Below are 20,039 nucleotides of genomic sequence, written 5' to 3'. Positions count from 1 at the left end.
TACTTTTAGATTTCAAATTTTAAGTCTAACTGTTAATATTATTAAAATTATTTTCTTAAATTCAAGTTCATTATAAGGTCGTTTTCAGCTACATGATTATCAAGTGTGTATTTTTATTTCAGAATGTCATGTCAAAAAATTTAACAAAACAATAATAATTTTTTAACAATTGGACTGAAATTTGAAGTTTGTAAAATAAAAGGACTAAAATTATAAAAATATAAAATATAAAACTAAATTATATATTTTTTAAAAAATACAAAGCCTTATATCATATTTTAACTTTTTAGAAATTATACAAATTTTATTTATTTTTGGAGTTAAGTTACTCGTTCGAAAGTGGAGAGAAAATCTTAATGATATAAAAGATTTCCATAACTAAGATTATAAGATTTAGTAATATTAAAACATCTTAGGGAAAGTGGCGGAGCTAAGGGGCTGGCCAGCCCCCTAAAATGGAAAATTTTCTATTTAGGCCCTTTTATAATTTATAAAATTTTAAATTAATAATGATAAAATTATACTTTGGCCCCCAAAAATAATAAAAATTTGATTTAATCTTTTTAAAAGTATAAAAATATAGATTACAAAAATAGTGAAATTGCAATTAATTCCACCTCTAAAAATTTTTCTAGCTCTGCCACTGCGTCTTAAGTACATTATTAAAGCAAATGGAACCAATATTAGTAGTGTGCAAAACAATATCCCTGTCAATCGTGGCCATGTCGCATGTCCAACTAGGGTTTTCTCAAAGCATTTGGATAACCTTGAAGCAATTTGATTCAACAATAACAAATTTCTAGCCGTTGTGATTAATAAAAAAGGAACCTAACCCTATCATCAAGGTTTGAATCACAAATGCATTAGAAGACTTTGCTTGAGCGTTAGTTCCATCAAAAACATCTCTATTGCTATTTCTAATAAGACTTGCAAGTTTAGTTGTGTTCGAGCTTCCAATGAAAGAAGTGTTGATCTTTATGACATTTTAGGGTGGAGGAGGCCATAAGGATTTGGTGTTGATGATTCTTATCCCATTTTGAATTAGACTCATTGTGACTTTAATGTATTCAAAGAATCTTTCTGCAGTAGAGTTCCAAACCTTAACAAGATCCTCTCTGCTTTCACAAAATATCCAATTATTTTGAAAGATCCATAAACTCTAACATAGCTAAGCGATCAAGTTAGTTCTTGAGCAAGATCCAAATTCAAGTAGTTCATGATTAATCTTCATCCGCCACTTTGTAAAGGATCCAAATCCTTCAAGTGCTAGGATGTAATGAAACGTTAAGGCTCTCTATATGGCTTGGGCTATCGAGCAAAAGGAAAATGTATTCAATTGATTCAAGTTCCCCTCCACATTGTGCACATCCCGAAGATCATGAGTTATGCCTCTTAGTATGATTTTCATTCAAAGCAAGTATGCTTTCCATATGAAAATTTAAATCTTCTATGGTGCTTTAAGACTCATTGCTGATGACCAATCTATTTGTTGCCACTACGGTTGATACAAAGTGCTCGGCTCAATTTCAAGCCCATGATAGCAATGGGCTCAGTTTCCCTTAAAGCCTAATCATGAGATCCAAATCCAAACAATTTAAATAAAAACTAACCTATTTGTACAAGACTTTGTGACAAAATGATTTCAAGAAAAAGGAGTTGAAACTTCAAGATGATGGCCTTTGGAGTTCAGTAAAGATCGAAGATGAATTAGAAGGTTGCAGTACTGCTCGTGGCCTTAAAAGTTCAATCCATAAAGAGAAGCTCATGTGGAAGATGTTAACAAGTTTAGGCGGTACACTTCAATAGTCCCAATCAAGCCTACACACCTAGCCTATGTTATTTAGCTCATTTGGAGCGTTTTTGTCATCTTTAGGACTTAGTTAATTTATTTTGTTAAATGGGTTTTATGAATAGCTTTTATTTAAGCCCAATAAGGTTATTTTATTTGTTAAATTCGGTCCATGGTTGAACATCATTTAGTCTTTATACTTAATTTATTTTTCATGTTAGTTAAGTAGGATTTTTATCTGCTACTTGTGAAACAGGTAACTTATGTTTAGTTTCACTCTAGTTTTCCTTATAAGTAGCCTATGGCTCCCCTTATTGTACACATCTTTCATTCTTTGAATAATACAACTCTTTGAGTTTTCCTTATAAGTAGCCTATGGCTCCCCCAATAATACAACTTTATTGAAATGTTGAAATTTTTGGGGAAAAGGGCATATTTCACGTTAATCGAGAAAGAGAATTATATCCAGTAAGTTAGGACACAATGTCTTGAATTCCCGATGCGTGAATGAATGCCAAAAATTTACCTATTTAAAAGATATTTAGCTATCTCGGATTTAAAAAGGGGATCATGCCCAGTAAGTTAGGACACGATCTTTTCTTAATTCCCGAGATCATTTAAAATTTGAGAAAAAAAAGGGATCATGCCTAGTAAGTTAGGACACGATCTCTTCTTAATTCCCGAGATCGTTTAAAACTTGAGTTTGAAGAGATTCGTGTATTTAGATTTATTGTGAAAATCGAAACCCCGTAAGTTAGGGTACGACCTTCTCGAATCTAAACACGAGATGCTATTTATTAGATACAGATTTTGATATACAGAGTGAAATAAAGCACGAAGTCGTAAATAAAATACGAAAATAGATTATATTGTTGGTATGCGTGGCAAGGCAAATGATAAATACGATGATGCAAACATGAATAGCACGAGCAACAGCAAATAAAAGATAAAATAAAAGACGAACTAATCATGCAAGATAATAAGCAGATAAACTATTCGAATAAAATTGGAAAAAAATAAAAAGTAAACACCGTGTGAAACAACGAAATCGTAAAAGAAATAAATAAAAAATAGAATATATAAAATATATATATATGTATGTGTATAGACATAAAATTACAAAATACTGAAGAATATATGTATGTACATATATTTTAAAATTATGAAATATAAAAATATATTTAAGTATGTATATGTACACATATATGTATATGCGAATTATGAAATAAAAATATAAAAGTAAGTGTAGATACACGTTTATAAAAATTAGAAATATGTACGTATGTATATATCGTAAAAATGTAAGCATATATATATATTTTTGAAGTTATAAAATATAAAAGACTTATATACGTGTGTGTACGTATGAGTTATAAAATGTATACAAATAAAAAATAATATGGGGTAACTTTTAAGTAATAATACATGATAATTTTAGAATAATAATACATATTAAAATAATACATGATAATTTTAGAATAATAATACATATTAAAATAATATATACATATATAAAGATAAAAGAAATAAAATAATCTATAATAACAGGAGTAATAAAAATTAATAGCAAACTAAAAACGCAAAAGGGATTAAATCGATGTCTAACCTAAATTTAAGGGAAAGAAACGAAATTAAATATCGTTTGGGGGCCAGGTCAAAACACGCACAAAAACAAGGATCTAAACAATAAATATCCCAATCCACCCTATGCGCGGCGTTTCAATAGGGACTAAAGTGAAGCAATTATAAAAGTACGGGGCGTGATTCATTAATAAAAAAGGGCGAATTGCAATATGCACGAGAACTGGAGGGACCAAAGTTGAAAATAGTCCATTGCGACAAAACACGCGGATCCTTCCCCTGGGTCGGGTCACCGCGCGGATCTCGGCCCTATACGACGCCGTTTTGAAACCACTGAAATGGCATCAAACGACGTCGTTTCACGCCACATATATGATTCAACATAAACCCTAAACATCAGCAGACACTCCTTTTTTTTTAAAAAAAAAAACATAACAGCCCTAAAGTCTATCCTCTACGCCGCTCTGCTGCTTTCGGACTCACCAAGGCTCTGATTACGACGGAGTTTGGCGGCTCCGACGACAAGGTACACTCCCCTCCCTCTCTTTATTTTATCTTATGCATAAAAACATAAAAAAAAGTGAAGAACACCCACAAGAAATCAAAAATCGCTTCTGTTTTTCTTGTTTTTTATTTTCGAATATATATCAAAAAAATAAGAAGAATAGACCCAAAAAAAAAATAAGAATAGAAAGGAAAATGAAAAATCTTTTAGAATCACCTCTGTTTTTGTATTCTATTTTTTTAACCTTTTTTAGAATCACCTCTGTTTTTGTATTCTATTTTTTAAACCTTTTTTCATACAATATCTCCCCCCCTTACATCGTTTTTTTTTTGGCTTATAAAGCCGAAATATCAATGCTCTTTTTCCTATTTTTTCACTGTTTATTCTCTTTTGATGCTGCTCCTATTTCTTTTTCATGCTGTTTGCAGGTCTATGGAGTCCATTGGTAGAAGGCTTTGCCATTTTGGTGCAAAAATGGGTGGAGGCGTCGTCATCGGGCGTAGTGCGCGCTGAAGGCGCACATGGGCCAGCAGCGGCGCGAGGGAAGGCAAGGAACCCTAGGGTTCCTTGACGCTATTTAACTTTGGGCCCCATTGGGTCGGTTAGGGTTTGAAAAATTGGGCCGTTTTGACCCAATGTACATAGATTGTTATTTTTATAGATTTTGGGTCTTTAGACCGAGGTCAAAATTGACCTGTTACAAATGAATTTATTTTATTATGCCTATTATCATCGTGATTTATTTTTTACAACAAATTGGTGTTACATTAATCTTTTACTCGACACATACAATTGCGTTTTTTAAAATAAGCATTGTTCGTATTTTGAGATTCGAAAAGTCGTACCCTAACTTACGGGGTTTCGATTTTCTCGATAAATCTGAATACACGAACTCCTTTTTAAACATAAGTTTTTATTCTCGAGAATTAAGAAAAATTGTGTTCTAACTTACGGAATATGATTTCTTTCTAAAAATCGAGATAATTGAATCTTTTTTTAAAAATAAATATTTTAGTGATACTTCTTGTTTCGGGAATTTAAGGCATTGTGTCCTAACTTACGGGACGTGATCTTTTTTCTCGATTAACTCAAAAATAAAGTTGTTTTCATGTCAATAATGTTTTAACAAAAGAATTGTATTTTTAAAATTTCCTCAAATTTTCAATTTTCGACATTAAGACATTAATTAATCAATTAGGTACCAATTTTGGGCGTTACGAGTGTGCTAATCCTTCCTCGTACGTAACCGACTCCCGGACCCATTTTTCTGAATTTCGTAAACCAAAATTGTTATTTTAATAAATTAAATCATTACGTGGTGACCCGATCACACCTCATAAAAATGATCGATGGCGACTCCCTTTTTTGTTTTTAAATAAAAAGTCGACCTTATCAAAAAAATGGTTTCGACAAACATCTTCAGCTGGAAGAAGATCGTATTGAGGAAATTAAGCCTAATATAGATGTATATATGGTAGGAACAAGTTTAAGTGCAGATTATGGCTTAAAGAAGCACAAACTATATAGTGGGTACAAGGAAAAAGCTTTTAAGAAGCAAAAGTCTAACTCCCAAGGCAAAGGAAAGGCCCTCCAAACAATTAAGAAGAAGAAGAAAAATAAAGCTCAAATTAAGTGTTTCAATTGTGGCAAAAAAAGTCACTTTGCTTGTGAATGCACTAAGCCAAAGAAGGTAGCACTTTAAAGTGCAATAAATAATTTGAAAGTACTACATTTTTCTAGTATTGTATTACTAATTGAATCTCATCCTTTGTGGATTTTAGACTCAAGGGCCACAAACCATGTAACTAAAGACCGGAATGTGTTCGTGGATTTCCATTGGTTAATGGGTATTGTTTCTACCCATTTCAACAATCAAGTGCAAGAAGGTGTTCTGTGCTCTTTGGGTCATCTAGAATGCAAGGAATAAATAGGTACATGAAGGGATTAAAAAAATATTCCTATGAATCAGATTATTTCATATGGGCATATATCAGGGAAATAGAGGACATTGATAGACATTTACCCGGTCAAAAGATTGTGGCAAAAAGATGATGCCCACCAGATCCAGATTTTATTAAAATAAAATTTGATGCAACTTTCCGGAATCACACAAAAGAATCATGTCCGGTTTGGTATGTAGGAATACAGATGGGTAGGTTCTGGGTTCAAGAATCATACTTAATAGATACATACCTTCTCATTTTGTGGCTGAAGTACTGACCTGTCTCTAGGCTGTGCAAAGGACTCGATCTAGGATTTCAAAGAGTGGTAATTGTAGGGGATGCCCATTTGGTTATCCGAAAATTGCAAATAGAACAAGAGGATAGACCTGCTATAAGTGCCTTCATCAAGGATTCAAAGGAACTGAGTAAGAGGTTCGATAGATGTAATTTTGAACATGCATCAAGGCAAGCAAATGGTTTTGCACATCTCCGTGCTACAGAAGGAATAAGAAGAGGCGAGAATTGTAACACCCCTTACCCGTATTTGATGCCGGAATAGGGTACGAGGTATTACCAGAACATATACACTTTTAACCGTAGTAAACCAAGTTGTAAAATTTCATCTAAATTAAAACTTTCAAGTTGTTATTCTCGAGTCGTTAATTAGGGTTTTCTTGACTAAATATACTCACAATCTTTCACTTCCTCGTCATATAAATTTATAAATTTTCACTTACTTGTTGAATTCGTCCTGAGTACCTGAATTTATACGTATCATTACATATTCTCATATCGTCAAATTTTCCTTTTTAACTAATGTAATATATCCATTACTCACTATCTAGTAAGCTAATTGTCACATATATATACATTATTCATTCATCTCCCACAAAGCTAACAAAATTAGCCACAAAGATAGTACAAATTTCTCTATTCGATATAAACGAAAACTTGTTATTTCTTTTCCAACAAACCTTACTAAATATACACTTTATACTAACCCAAGTGTTTAACCATTCACCCATGACATAAATATATTTTATCCATTATTGTCGAATATAGATATGTTTCACAAATCATAATTCACCTCACATAGTAACCAATTAATTTTTATCATTTGTCAAATAGATTACAAAATAAGTTATATAACAAAATATAGATACATTTTAAACCACACAAATAAACAAATTTTCATGGCATTACATGATCATCACATATCAAAGACAAATGTTCTTGACATTTCTATCACGTGAAACCTAATTAATCAATGCAACCTCAATGATATAATCATCCATATATCATTATTTTCACACATATAAATATCATGACTAAATTTCTTAAACATTTGATCAATTGCTTTTCAATACCGCAATAGTCCTTCAAGATCAATACATATTTACCATTCAATTTAACATTTACCAATTATAATCGGGCATATGACCATTTATACACAATTCATTCATACATTTTATTATCCTCCTCCTCCTCTCCATTCCACATCCTTTATGTATAAAACATGCTTAATTAGCATTATACATAATTTCACTATTCACTTATATTTAAATTCAAAACTGTCTATTTGAGTCAGAGTCACTAAATCATTTTTATCTGAAGCTACAGAGCTCCACATTAAGTTCTGTTAATTTTCCCTGAAACTAGACTCACATGTCTTCTTACCATAAAATGTAACACCCCGACCCGAGTCCGTCGCCGGATTAGAGTTACGAGGCATTACCAATCAAAATCCGACCCAAAATTATTATTACCAAAATTAGTCAACAATTTATTTACAAAATTGGACCAGATATTAAAACATTAATAGACACAACAATGCCACTTTTGGACAGCAATAATCCTCCTCCTAACGGCAACATTTAACAACTAAAATACAATAAGTGTCTTAAATCGGACAACCAATGATTCACATCACAACCTTAGCATATTAATTATCTAAATACCATAATTATGCCCTAATTTGGACAATCAATGCTTCATAATATAACAGAGATATTAATTAGCTAATAACTTGTCTTAAGTTCAACTTTAACTCCTCATGCAAGACAAACCTAACAGATGTAAGTTAACTTCAATTTCTATATATATATATACATCGAAAGCAATAATGAATGAACATCAAACTAAATAAAATTTTAAAGTATGGAGTTCAGAGATTAAATAACACTTACTTATCTATCATAGCTTATACTATAATCAAATATGTATAATTAAAATCTCCATTTTAATGACCTTTAAAACTATATGCATAGACACCAAATAGGTCAAAACAAAGTAAGCCATTTTCGCATGGCTCATATTCACATATCCCAAAATTAAACATATTAACTAGACTATACATGCCATAGGTTCAATTCAAAATATATAAAATACCAAAGACGGTCGATAGTGTGATAGACTATCTTGACGATCCCCGAGCTCAGAACGTGACTTCAAAATCTATAAAAGAGGTAAACAAATACAACACACGTTAAGCTATTTAAGCTTAGTAAAGCATGAGCAAAAATTCATATATATATATACTTATCGTATTCCATCATTAAGTTAAAATAAACCAAAATCATTTATATATTTATATATATATCAAATGCATATAATCACTTAATTTAACATATTAGGATCACCAGCACTTAGCCTGCTAGGTTTATAACTTTGATTCATATCACCAAGCATTTAGCCTACTAGGCTTATAGCTTGATTCGGATCACCCAAGACTTAGCACTGCTAGGCTTATAGCTCGATTCAGATCACCAAGCACTTAGCACTGCTAGGCTTATAGCCTGATTCAGATCACCAATTCCAAACTTGATAATTCAATGACTCAACCGAATACATTTATATATATATATATCTTTATATTATAGATTCAACTACTACCATCATAATATTTAACTTCCATTATACTTAAATAATATATATTTCACATTCGAACATATTAAAATAATCTAAGCTAATAACTTGTTCCTTTGGTTCGGATCATCGGCACTTAGCCTGCTAGGCTTATAGCCTGATTCAGATCACCTAAGACTTAGCCTGCTAGGCTTATAGCCCGATTCAGATCACAAATTTCAATTTCACATATACAAAATATTTCCTCAAATAATTCTTTATAACAAACACATGTTCATTGTAGTTCATGTCCAATCAATTAAAAGTTTATAAATCATGTCTTCAATTCAATTCAAACACTTATAAATTTATAAACACACATATATATTTATATATTATTACTTAACTAAATTCAATACAAGAACTTAACATATATATATATCCACCTATTCGAAAATAACTTTTACATGTATATCCGTACATATGCAAAGACTACCCATATATATATTTAACATTCACACCTTGAAATATGTTCAAAACCTATTCAAACATATATACGTATATGTTTCAACTCACACATATATATATATACTTATTCGAAATTATCTATGCAAATGCAATATACATACTTTTAATCAAACTCAAAGATTATACATGAATGTACATATATATTCAATTTTGTGTTTACATTTATAATCCTCATATCATCAAATATTTTCAATAACATAAACATATTGATACATGTTTAATATTCAAACAATGTATATATATTTTCTATATACCATTCGTACTTACAATTAATTCAAAGACTTATATAGGCATATATTCATATATTCAAATATGGTATATACATATATACCATTTATATTTCAAACTTATTCAATCAAATTATTATTAATTATAGATCAACAAAAATAAAATAGATATACATACATAAATACTGATTTAAATACGTTAAATAACTAGTAGACTTACCTCGGACGATGGAAAATCGAAGTCGGACGATTATTCGACTAATTTGGCTTTTCCACGATCTAACTCCGATTTCTTTGGTTCTCGATCTGAAAATATATTCAAAATAAGATAATTTATTTATTAACACATTGAATTTAGTCCAAAAACACATAATTTGGCAAATTACTATTTTGCCCCTAATATTTACACTTTTTGCAATTTACTCCCTATTGCATAAAACACAATTTACACAAAATTTGCCCATACCACACAAGGGCCGAATATTCATGGTTCTCATACAAGTCCACACATTGCATTTATTTCACATTTTAGTCCCCCAAAAATTTAATTTCACAATTTAGCCCTATTTACTCAATTTCACTAAAAATTCCAATACAAAACATATTAATCTATCACATATCTTTCATTTTTCATCATCAACTATCACAAAGTCCAAGCATTCATCAATGGCACATTTCAAAATCATCAACAATTCACAAAATTAAAACATGGGTTTTGAAGAACACAAAGCAACGATCTCAAAAACGTAAAAATTATTAAAAACCGAACAAAGAACTAACCTCAATCAAGCTTTTATATGACCGAATGTAGCTAGGTTTTCTTTCTTTTTCTTTTGTTTACTTTCGGCTAGTGAAGAAGATGATAACCTTGAATTTTTATTTGTTTTTAATTAACATATATTAGTTTGTTTTATTTATTTACCTTATTAACCTTTAATAAATAATTTATATTTCATATAATATAAGGATATAATTGTCCATAGCCACCCACTATCATTTCAAATGGTCTAATTGACATTTAAGACCCCATTTTAAAAGACAACATCAATTAGGTATTTTAGATTTAACCCTAAATTTTCATTTTACGTAATTAAACCCTTTTATCAAATTGAACATTCAAACGATTAAATTTCCACACTAATTTTTCACACATATAACTTAACATATAATAGACACTAAATATAATATTAAAATATTTTTCTGATTCAAATTTGTGGTCCCGAAACCACTATTTCGATTAGGGTCAAAACCGGGTTGTTACAATAAAATTTTCAGAATTTTTGACTTGGCCAATTAGTACATTTTATTCTTTAAAAATTCTCATGTTTCACTGCTCAACATCTCTGACCTCTCTTCACTAAAAATAAATTATCTCATTGTACAGATTTCGGATGATATTTCTGTTTTTTTTTTTTGAAAATAGACTCATTAATAATTCTAAGCATATAAATTATAACTCATAATTATTTTTGTACAATTTTTAATTATTTTCCAAATTCAGAACAGGGGATTCCAAAATCAATCCGACCCTGCCCCACTAAAATTCAAATATCTCAAAATGTATAACTCTTTTGCTTGCTCTGTTTCTTTTATGTAAAAATAGACTCATTAAGCTTTAATTCCATATCTCAGTCAACCACTAAATCAATTCCTATAATTTTTGGAGATTTTTCAAACTAATGTCACTGTCACTGTCCAAATCTGTTCTGTTTCAAATTCACTCATTCACATAACACTATAACAATTTATTTTGTAAGCAGGGTACAAAACTTCATCACTCCAGTGACTCATTTGCAACTCATCGTATTTCAATCACATATTCTTATTGGTTTGCAATTTCTCATATCCCGTTAAACATGTCAGTATAATAGCGAACATTTGGTGGTTTGCACATAGTACCACTCATTTAACTATTATCATTCGATACATGTAGTAGCCTTCACATAGTACTACACATGTGATCAAACTTTCCGGTTCACGTAGTAGCCTGCATATAGTACTACACACGTGACCATTAATATCTGATACACGTAATAGCCTACACATAATACTACACACGTGATCGAAGCTATCTGGTATGCATAGTAGCCTGCACATAGTACTACACATACGACCTTTCATTCTAGGACACGTATTAGCCTACACATAGTACTACACACGTGACCATCACTTTCACTTTCACTTTCACATAGTGACCTACATACAGTCCATTTCACACAAGTGATCATTTCTGTCACTTTATTCGTATCCCTTTTTATTCCGAATATTCAATCGGAAAATTTCTCACTTTTTCTCATTTTTTTCTTTTTCACTAATCAAAGTCAATTCTTTGTCTTTCTTGACTTATTATAACACATTTAACTTATTTTACACTCACATTATTCAATCTAGTCCAAAAATCACATTTTTGAAAAATTACATTTTCACCCCTAAAGTATCACAAAATTATGATTTTTCCCCTAGGCTCGGAAATTAAATTTTATTCCTTTTTCTTATGTTTTATGACATGCTGAAAAAATTTTCCTTCTATAGCAACATCAAATTCTTGCTCTAAAGTGCACTTATGAACAATAATAATTTTTAACAATTATACCGTTTCACTCGTTTTCGCTAAAAACCATTTAGCAAAAATCGTTTAACATAATTCTAAGCTTCATATTCTATCATGAAACATCAAAATTCACACTTTTCATCTATGAGTAATTTTTCAAACATAATTTCTAGCTCGAATTAATGATAGAAATAGCTTAAGCAAGTTACCGGGATTCTAAAAATATAAAGAACAAGAAAAACGGGGCTAGAACGGACTTACCATGGAGCTTGAAAGAATGAACAAACCCTAGCCATGGAGTCCACATGATATTAGGCCAGCACTCAAGGAGAAGATGATGATTTTGGCCTTATTTTGTCTTTTTAATTTGTTTTAATTATTAAATTACCAAAATGCCCTTAACTTAAAAATATCCTATTTCACCTATTTCATGTCCATTTTCGTCCATAACATAACCAATGGTCTAATTACCATTTAAGGACCTCCAATTTAAAATTTCATAGCAATTTGACACCTCTAGCTTTTAGAACTCAACTTTTGCACTTTTTTATAATTTAGCCCTTTTGATTAAATTGAGTGCTCAAACGTCGAAATTTTTGAACGAAATTTTCACGAAATCTTTCCGTGAAATTGTAGACAATAAAAATATAATAAGAAATAATTTTTTCCTCATCTGATTTGTGGTCCCAAAACACTGTTCCGACTAGGCTTAAAATCGGGCTGTTACAAGAATACTTATCTGAAGGAAGGGATTCCTGGTTTTGCGGCCGACGAAGTGGAGTGCGATAGAAAGTGGTAAGGAGAGTCAGCTTAAAGAAGGAGAGGTGCTGGAAAAGTTATGATGAAAATTTTCGGAGTCTTGTTTTGGTCACCTCTGATATATATTTTCTTTAGAAGAGGTGATTTGGTTCCCAAATGGATTTTCTGTTTCTGAAATGTTTCTTTGCAAAATGTATCATCTATGGAAAATAGTGGAATATATTCAACCATTAATTTTTTTGTTATACATACATCTCCGTGCTACAGAAGGAATAAGAAGAGGCGAGAATACCTATCTGGAGGGAGGGATTCATGGTTTTGCGGCCGACGAAGTAGAGTGCGATAGAAAGTGGTAAGGAGAGTCAGCTTAAAGAAGGAGAGGTGCTGGAAAAGCTATATGAAAATTGTCGAAGTCTTGTTTTGGTCACCTCTGATCTATATTTTCTTTAGAAAAGATGATTTGGTTCCCAAATGGGTTTTCTATTTCTGAAATGTTTCTTTGCAAAATGGGGATGAAAACTCATTCTTTAGGCTGAACGGTTTGGCTTTCCAAGGAGCCATCTGTTTGTGTCAGACATTTATTACTTGTACATTTCTTTAGGTTTAATAAATGAGTTTAGCTATGAATATATGTATAACAAAAAAATGAACAGTTGAATATATTCCACTATGGCTATGAATTATTATCTGTATAGGTTTACGTCGGGTTACCCAATGATTGCACAACAGGTAAATGTATCATCCATGGAAAATAAACTTAATGATAATGCTAATATTTTTTATCGTATTGGCATAGGAAATACAACACTAGTCATAGTGTGTGGTACATGTATTGCACCGAGTCATGCAACAGCTGTGACTCCTGTCTGGGAAGACGACTATCCAATACAATTTAGCAATGTTGGAGGTTTCTATAGACCACCTCAAAGACGATACGATTCATTCTTCGACACATACAATCATGGGTGGAGAGATTACCCCGGTTCAGGCTATAGAATGAGACACCAGTCCAATCCATATTATAAATCTAGTTTACCCATGCGACAACCACAACCCTTAGGTATATCTTTAGAAGACCTCGTAAACAGATTTTTGATAAGCTATAAAAGTAACATATTTTAATCCCATTCTTAATGCGTTTTTGGATGATTAATTGTATAAATTAGTGAATTTGATGCTCCTAATCATTTAAATTCATGTTTTTATACTTAGAAGAGCACTAGGGAGTGAAAAGAGCAAAAAACGAGCCAAAATCGGGCAAAAAGAGCTATTTTCAGGATCCACATGGTCTGGCATTTCCACACGGGCTGGCCATACACCCATGTGAGCCACACGCCCATATTCAGAAAAAAAGCAGGAGCACGCAACAGATAGTGCAAGACAGCAAAATACAATACAATGGAAAAGGCTATAAAAGCCAAACAATATCTCTGTACATTTTTTTTACACAGCGTTTTGAATTCAAAAAAGGAAAAACAGATCAAAAAGGTTGACTCCAGTTTATTCTTCTCTGTTCTTGTTTCTTATTTACTTTACTCTTTATTTATTGTTTATTTTTTTCCGCAATCGTTCAACAAAGAAAAAGGAACTGAAAGGGAAATGAGTAAATACCTTACCGCTTCGACGGGCTGGTGTCGGAACCCCACCCTTGCCGTCGTCGGAGTCGAGCCAAAAGGGGCGTTTCATCCCTTTTCCTTTTGATCTCGCGGTTGAGAAGGCTTAGCCTTCGGGGACGCCGCAAAAGGGGGAGGCCTAGGTGTCACAGCCTGATTTCGACCCTAATCGGACATAGTGGTTTCGGGACCACGAATCCGAGTCTAAAAAATATTTTAATATTATTTTTTTGTGTTTATTATGTGTTAATTTACATGTGTGAAAGTTTCGTGAATTAATTTTATTGTTTGTGTGCTTAATTTAATAAAAGGACTTAATCGCGTAAAATGTAAAATTGACTAATTAATGTGTAAAGTGCTAACTTGCTAATGTCTTTATAATGTGAAGTCCTTAATAGGAAATTTGGCCATTAATCATGATAGTGGACGGCATTATGCTTATAATTTATAGTTTTTATTATGTATAAAGGTTATAATAATATATTATATTATAAAGTTAATATATATTAAAAGACAAACAAATTAAAAGCCACATTTTCATCTTATTTTGACCGAAACTAGAGAAAAGGGAAAGAAAGAAACCTAAGCTAGGTTCGGCCATCTTTTGAAGCTTAATTCAAGGTTAGTTTTTGTTCGGTTTTTGATAATTTTTATGTTTTTTATATCGTTGCTTTGAATTCTTCAAAACCCATGTCTTAATTTTGTGAATTGTTGATGATTTTGAAATGTGCCATTAATTTTGTGAATTGTTGATGATTTTGAAATGTGCCATTGATGAATGCTTGAGTTTTGTGATAGTTGAAGATGAAAAATGAAAGATATGTGAAAGATTAACATGTTTTGTCTTTGAAATTTTGGTGAAATTGAGTAATTAGGGCTAAATTGTGAAAATAAATTTTTGAGAGACTAAAATGTGAAATAAATGAAATTTTTGGACTTGTATGAACACTAGGAACATTTGGCCCTAGTACGGTGTGATTAAATTTTGTGTATTTTGTGTTTTGTGCAAAAAGGACTTTAAAAAAAAGTGTAAAATGTTAGGGGCAAAATGGTAATTTTCCTATTTATGTATTTTTGGATTTAATTGAATGATTTGATGGATAAAAAGGCTAAATTTGAATATGTTTAGATCAAGAAACGAAGAAAATGAAATTGGATTGGGGAAAAACAAAAGTAGTCGAATAGTCGAACGCCTTCGCTTATATCCGAGGTAAGTCTATTAGCTATTTAATGATATTAAATTAGTATATATGTATGTATATCGATTGTAGTTGTTGTTGAGCTTTAATTTGAAGTAATTTGATTGAATAAATTAGAATTATAAATGGTATATATATGTGTATAAAGTGTTCAATATATATATATATATATATATATATATATATATATATATATGCTTATATAAATTTTGAATTAAGTTAAAGTGGGAATGCTATAAAGCATATATATATAAATATATAATGTATTAATATTTATATATGTATCTATATGAATATGTTCTGAATTTAATTGATTGTATGAAGGTTATATATATATATATACACATAAGATTCAATATGAGAAAATAAATACATGTATAAATTCTTGCTTTGATTAAAGGTATGTATTATACTCATATATACATGGGTTTTCGAATATACATATATATATATGTAAAAGCTTTGGGTTTGATTAGTAATATGTATATTGTAATTGTATAGGTAATTTTGTTAAATAAGGTGATTATATGTGAGATGGAACATTTATATATATAATTAAGTATTGATTATATTATAAGATATGAATGTTAAGCATGTATGTATAGTTTTGAATATGTATGGATGTACATAAATATGTTTTCATATTGAGCTTAGATACATATATATATGTTATGCTCGAATAGGTGTGTATACATAAGTACATGTAAATTATTTGTATTAAATTTATTTAAGTATATTTATATATACATGAATAAGTTGTGAACTTAGGTAAAGGCAAGAATGTGTATATATATAAATTCATATAGGTTCGAATATAAATAAACATACTTGTATGGGCTTTTAATTTTATTTAAAAGGTATAAATGTTAAATATGTATACGGAGTTTGAATATATCTATATGTACATTTGTGTACAAGTTTTAGATTGAATTAAAGCATAAAAGTTTATGTTTTTATAAATGAGGTTGGAATATATTTATATGATTATAAGTTATTAGTACTTGAATTGGATTGAAAATATGATTTGCAAACTCATTTATGTTTGAGCATGGACTACGGTGAATATGTGTTTGTTTGTTAATAAATATTTGAGGAATTATTCAGATATGAGAAATTGAAATTTTCGTGTTTTAAAACCTAGCGTGCTAAGTGCTTGGTCAACCTGAATCGGCTATAAGCCTAGCGTGCTAAGTGCTTGATCTGAATAAGGCTATAAGCCTAGCAGTGCTAAGTGTTGGTGATCTGAATCGGGCTATAAGCCTAGCAGTGCTAAGTGCTTGGTGAACTGAATCGAGGCTATAAGCCTAGCAGTGCTAAGTGCCGTGATCTGAATCAGGTTATAAGCCTAGCGTGCTAAGTGTCGGTGATCCGAATCAAGCTTTAAGCCTAGCAGGCTAAGTGCCGTGAATCTGTAAATTAAGTGATTATTTGCATTGGGTATATATATGATTTTGGTTATATGTAATGGATAAATATATGAACATTTGTTTCTAAGTATTTGATAAGCATATAAACGTTCAATCTTTGTGTTTAGTGAGTATATATATATGTTGGTTATCATGAAATTGTTGGATACATATATGTGTATGCACTCGACATATGTGGATTATAGTAAATATATATGTGCATTCAGACATGTGGTTGATAAGTATAAGTATATGCTTTTGGCATATGTATTTGAACAATATATATATGCATTCGATGAAGTGCAAGCGATAAGCACATATATGCATTTAGATATATGCAGTGATAAATACATATATACATTTAGTTATAATAACTGTATATACATTTGGAGCTAATATTTGTTAAGCATATATGTATATAAGCATTCGGCTATTCATGTTTATGGTGAATTTACATTCGGTTTTAAGAGTTGATAATTTAATATGCTTTTGACTATATGTAATAGTTACCATATATAGTATTTATGAATTCATTAAGTGTATCAAGAAATTACATAATTATTTTTATAATTTATGTTATGCTATAGACTTACTAAGCTATAAAAGCTTACTTTGTTTGTTTATGTCTTTCGATTTTTAGACTTAAGATCAAGCTTCAAGCTCGTGGATCGTCGACAAGTTCATCACTCTATCTCTTGTCTCGGTATTAAACCTGCTTTAAATTTTAACTTTGGCATGTACAAAGCTAGATAAATGTTTTGGAAAGTCGTACTTTGATATATTGTATATGAAATTAATAGCCATACGAAAATAGCTTATTTTCTTATGGTTTAACGGGATCAAAATGTTATGTTTTGTTTTAAAAAGGTTAAAGTAGAATTTATAATTATACTTACTTAAAATTTGGCTAAGCTTAATATATTTCAATTTATATATATATACAATGCTTATATTTTGAATTAGAAATAGTTGATTTAAACCTGTATTCAAACGAATTGCATATCAATGTTAAATTCTTGAATTCTATTGAACATTTGTATCAAGGTGTGTTTTGTTCAATAATGCCTCGTAACCCTAGTCCGGTGACGGATACGGGTTAGGGGGTGTTACACTAGGGGCCGTTCTCACGCAACTCCGGCCATTGGCCATGGAGGCGGAGATGGCGGCCTGAGCTTAAGGGCAGAGAGAGGCGTGGGGAGGAGAGCATTCGGGCTCTCAGTTTTCCTTTTTTGTTTTTTTATTTTCTTTTTCTTTGTTTGTTTAAAAAATGAATGGAGGCTATCAGATTAAGGTATTTATTGGGTCTTATGTGTTGTGCAAACGCACGCCTGCTTGAGTCGATCAATGGCTCCAAAACGGCGCCGTATTGAGCGCGACCCGCTCGTTGACCCGATGGATCCCAAGGATCCGCGTGTTTTGGACTTAGGGTCTATTTACCCTTTCAGTCCTTCTGCTTCTGGGCTTCCCTCCAATCTGGTCCTTGTTTTAGTTTTTTTTCTTTTTTACTTTTCTCCCCTGGAATTTTGCATTTTTTTTATTTAGTCCCGTTTTTTATTGTTTTTTTTAAAGTAATTAGTTTTATTACCATTATTATTATTATTATTATCATTATTGCTTTTATTTTTATTATTTGCCTTTATTGTTTACCCATTTATACTGTTTTTTGATTATGATATATGTGTACATACCTATATACATACTTACACTTTAATACATTCTATAATTTATACATATACATTCATATTGTCATAGTATGTGTACGCATAACTTTCCAAGTTTACTTACATATGTATATCTCGCTTAGATATATATTATTTATACTTTATACTTTAATATACTGAATACACATATTTTATTTTTATGAATACCTATACATATTTATCTTTTATTATTTTATGTATATAGCATGTCTATATATATATATTTTTAATTTTCATAAATACATACCTATATACTTTATATCTTATTTATTTATATATCCTTGTATATATATACTTTCATATATTTTATAATGCATACATGCACATAATATATATATGTTTTATTTTTATAAAAATATATACATATACCTACCTTTATATTTTATATATTTCATAACTTTGTACATACACATAAATGTACACATACATATTTACACATATTTTTACGTGCATGATTTTTACATTCTCATAATTTTATGCACACATATATCTTTTTACTTTTTATATTCAGTATTCATTTAGTTATTTATTTCATTTGCGTTATTGATCCTAATGAATGCTTTAATTTTATTTGCTTGTAGACATTGCTATTTCAGTATGTTATTGATTCATACTTTGTATTTATCTTATTTACGTTGCAATTGTTCTTATTATTTTGCACTATTGTATTCAATATCGTCTTGTTATGAGTATTAACATCGTGTTTTATTATTTCATGTTAGATTAATTCATTTCAATACATAAATTACAATTTTGAATAAGCAAAATCTCGTGTTTAGATTTGAGAATGTCGTACCCTAACTTACTGGGTTTCGATTTTCACAATAAATCTAAATACACGAATCTTTCAAACTCAAGTTTTAAATGATCTCGGGATTTAAAAAGAATCGCATCCTAACTTCTTGGTTGTGACCTCACTTTCAAATCGAGATAGCTAAAATACTTTTAAATAAGCATTTTTTGTATATTGGGAATTCGAGATATTGTGTCCTAACTTACTGGATATGATTCTCTTTCTCGATTAACATAAAATATGCTTCTTTTGCCAAATTTTTAATGTTTAATACAAGGGATCATATTTTTTAAAATTTTTCAAGTTTTCAATTCTCGACATCAAGACATTAGATAATTAACTAGGTACCAATTTCTGGGCGTTACGAGGGTGCTAACCCTTCCTCGTACGTAACCGACTCCCGAACCCGTTTTCTAGATTCCGTTGACCAAAACTGTTATTTTAATAAAATCAAATTATTTATTAGAAACAACCTCTTTCCAAGGTGACCCAATCACACCTCAAAAAAGGATTGGTGGCGACTCCCTTTTTCGTTTTCAAAACCCAATTGGACCCCGTTTTTCATCTAAAAAAATGGTGTCAACAGCTTGGCGACTCCACT

The sequence above is a fragment of the Gossypium raimondii genome, chromosome 7 (genome assembly GCF_025698545.1).
Source record: "Gossypium raimondii isolate GPD5lz chromosome 7, ASM2569854v1, whole genome shotgun sequence".
Classification (NCBI taxonomy): Eukaryota; Viridiplantae; Streptophyta; class Magnoliopsida; order Malvales; family Malvaceae; genus Gossypium; species Gossypium raimondii.
This window is presented reverse-complemented; position numbering follows the sequence as displayed.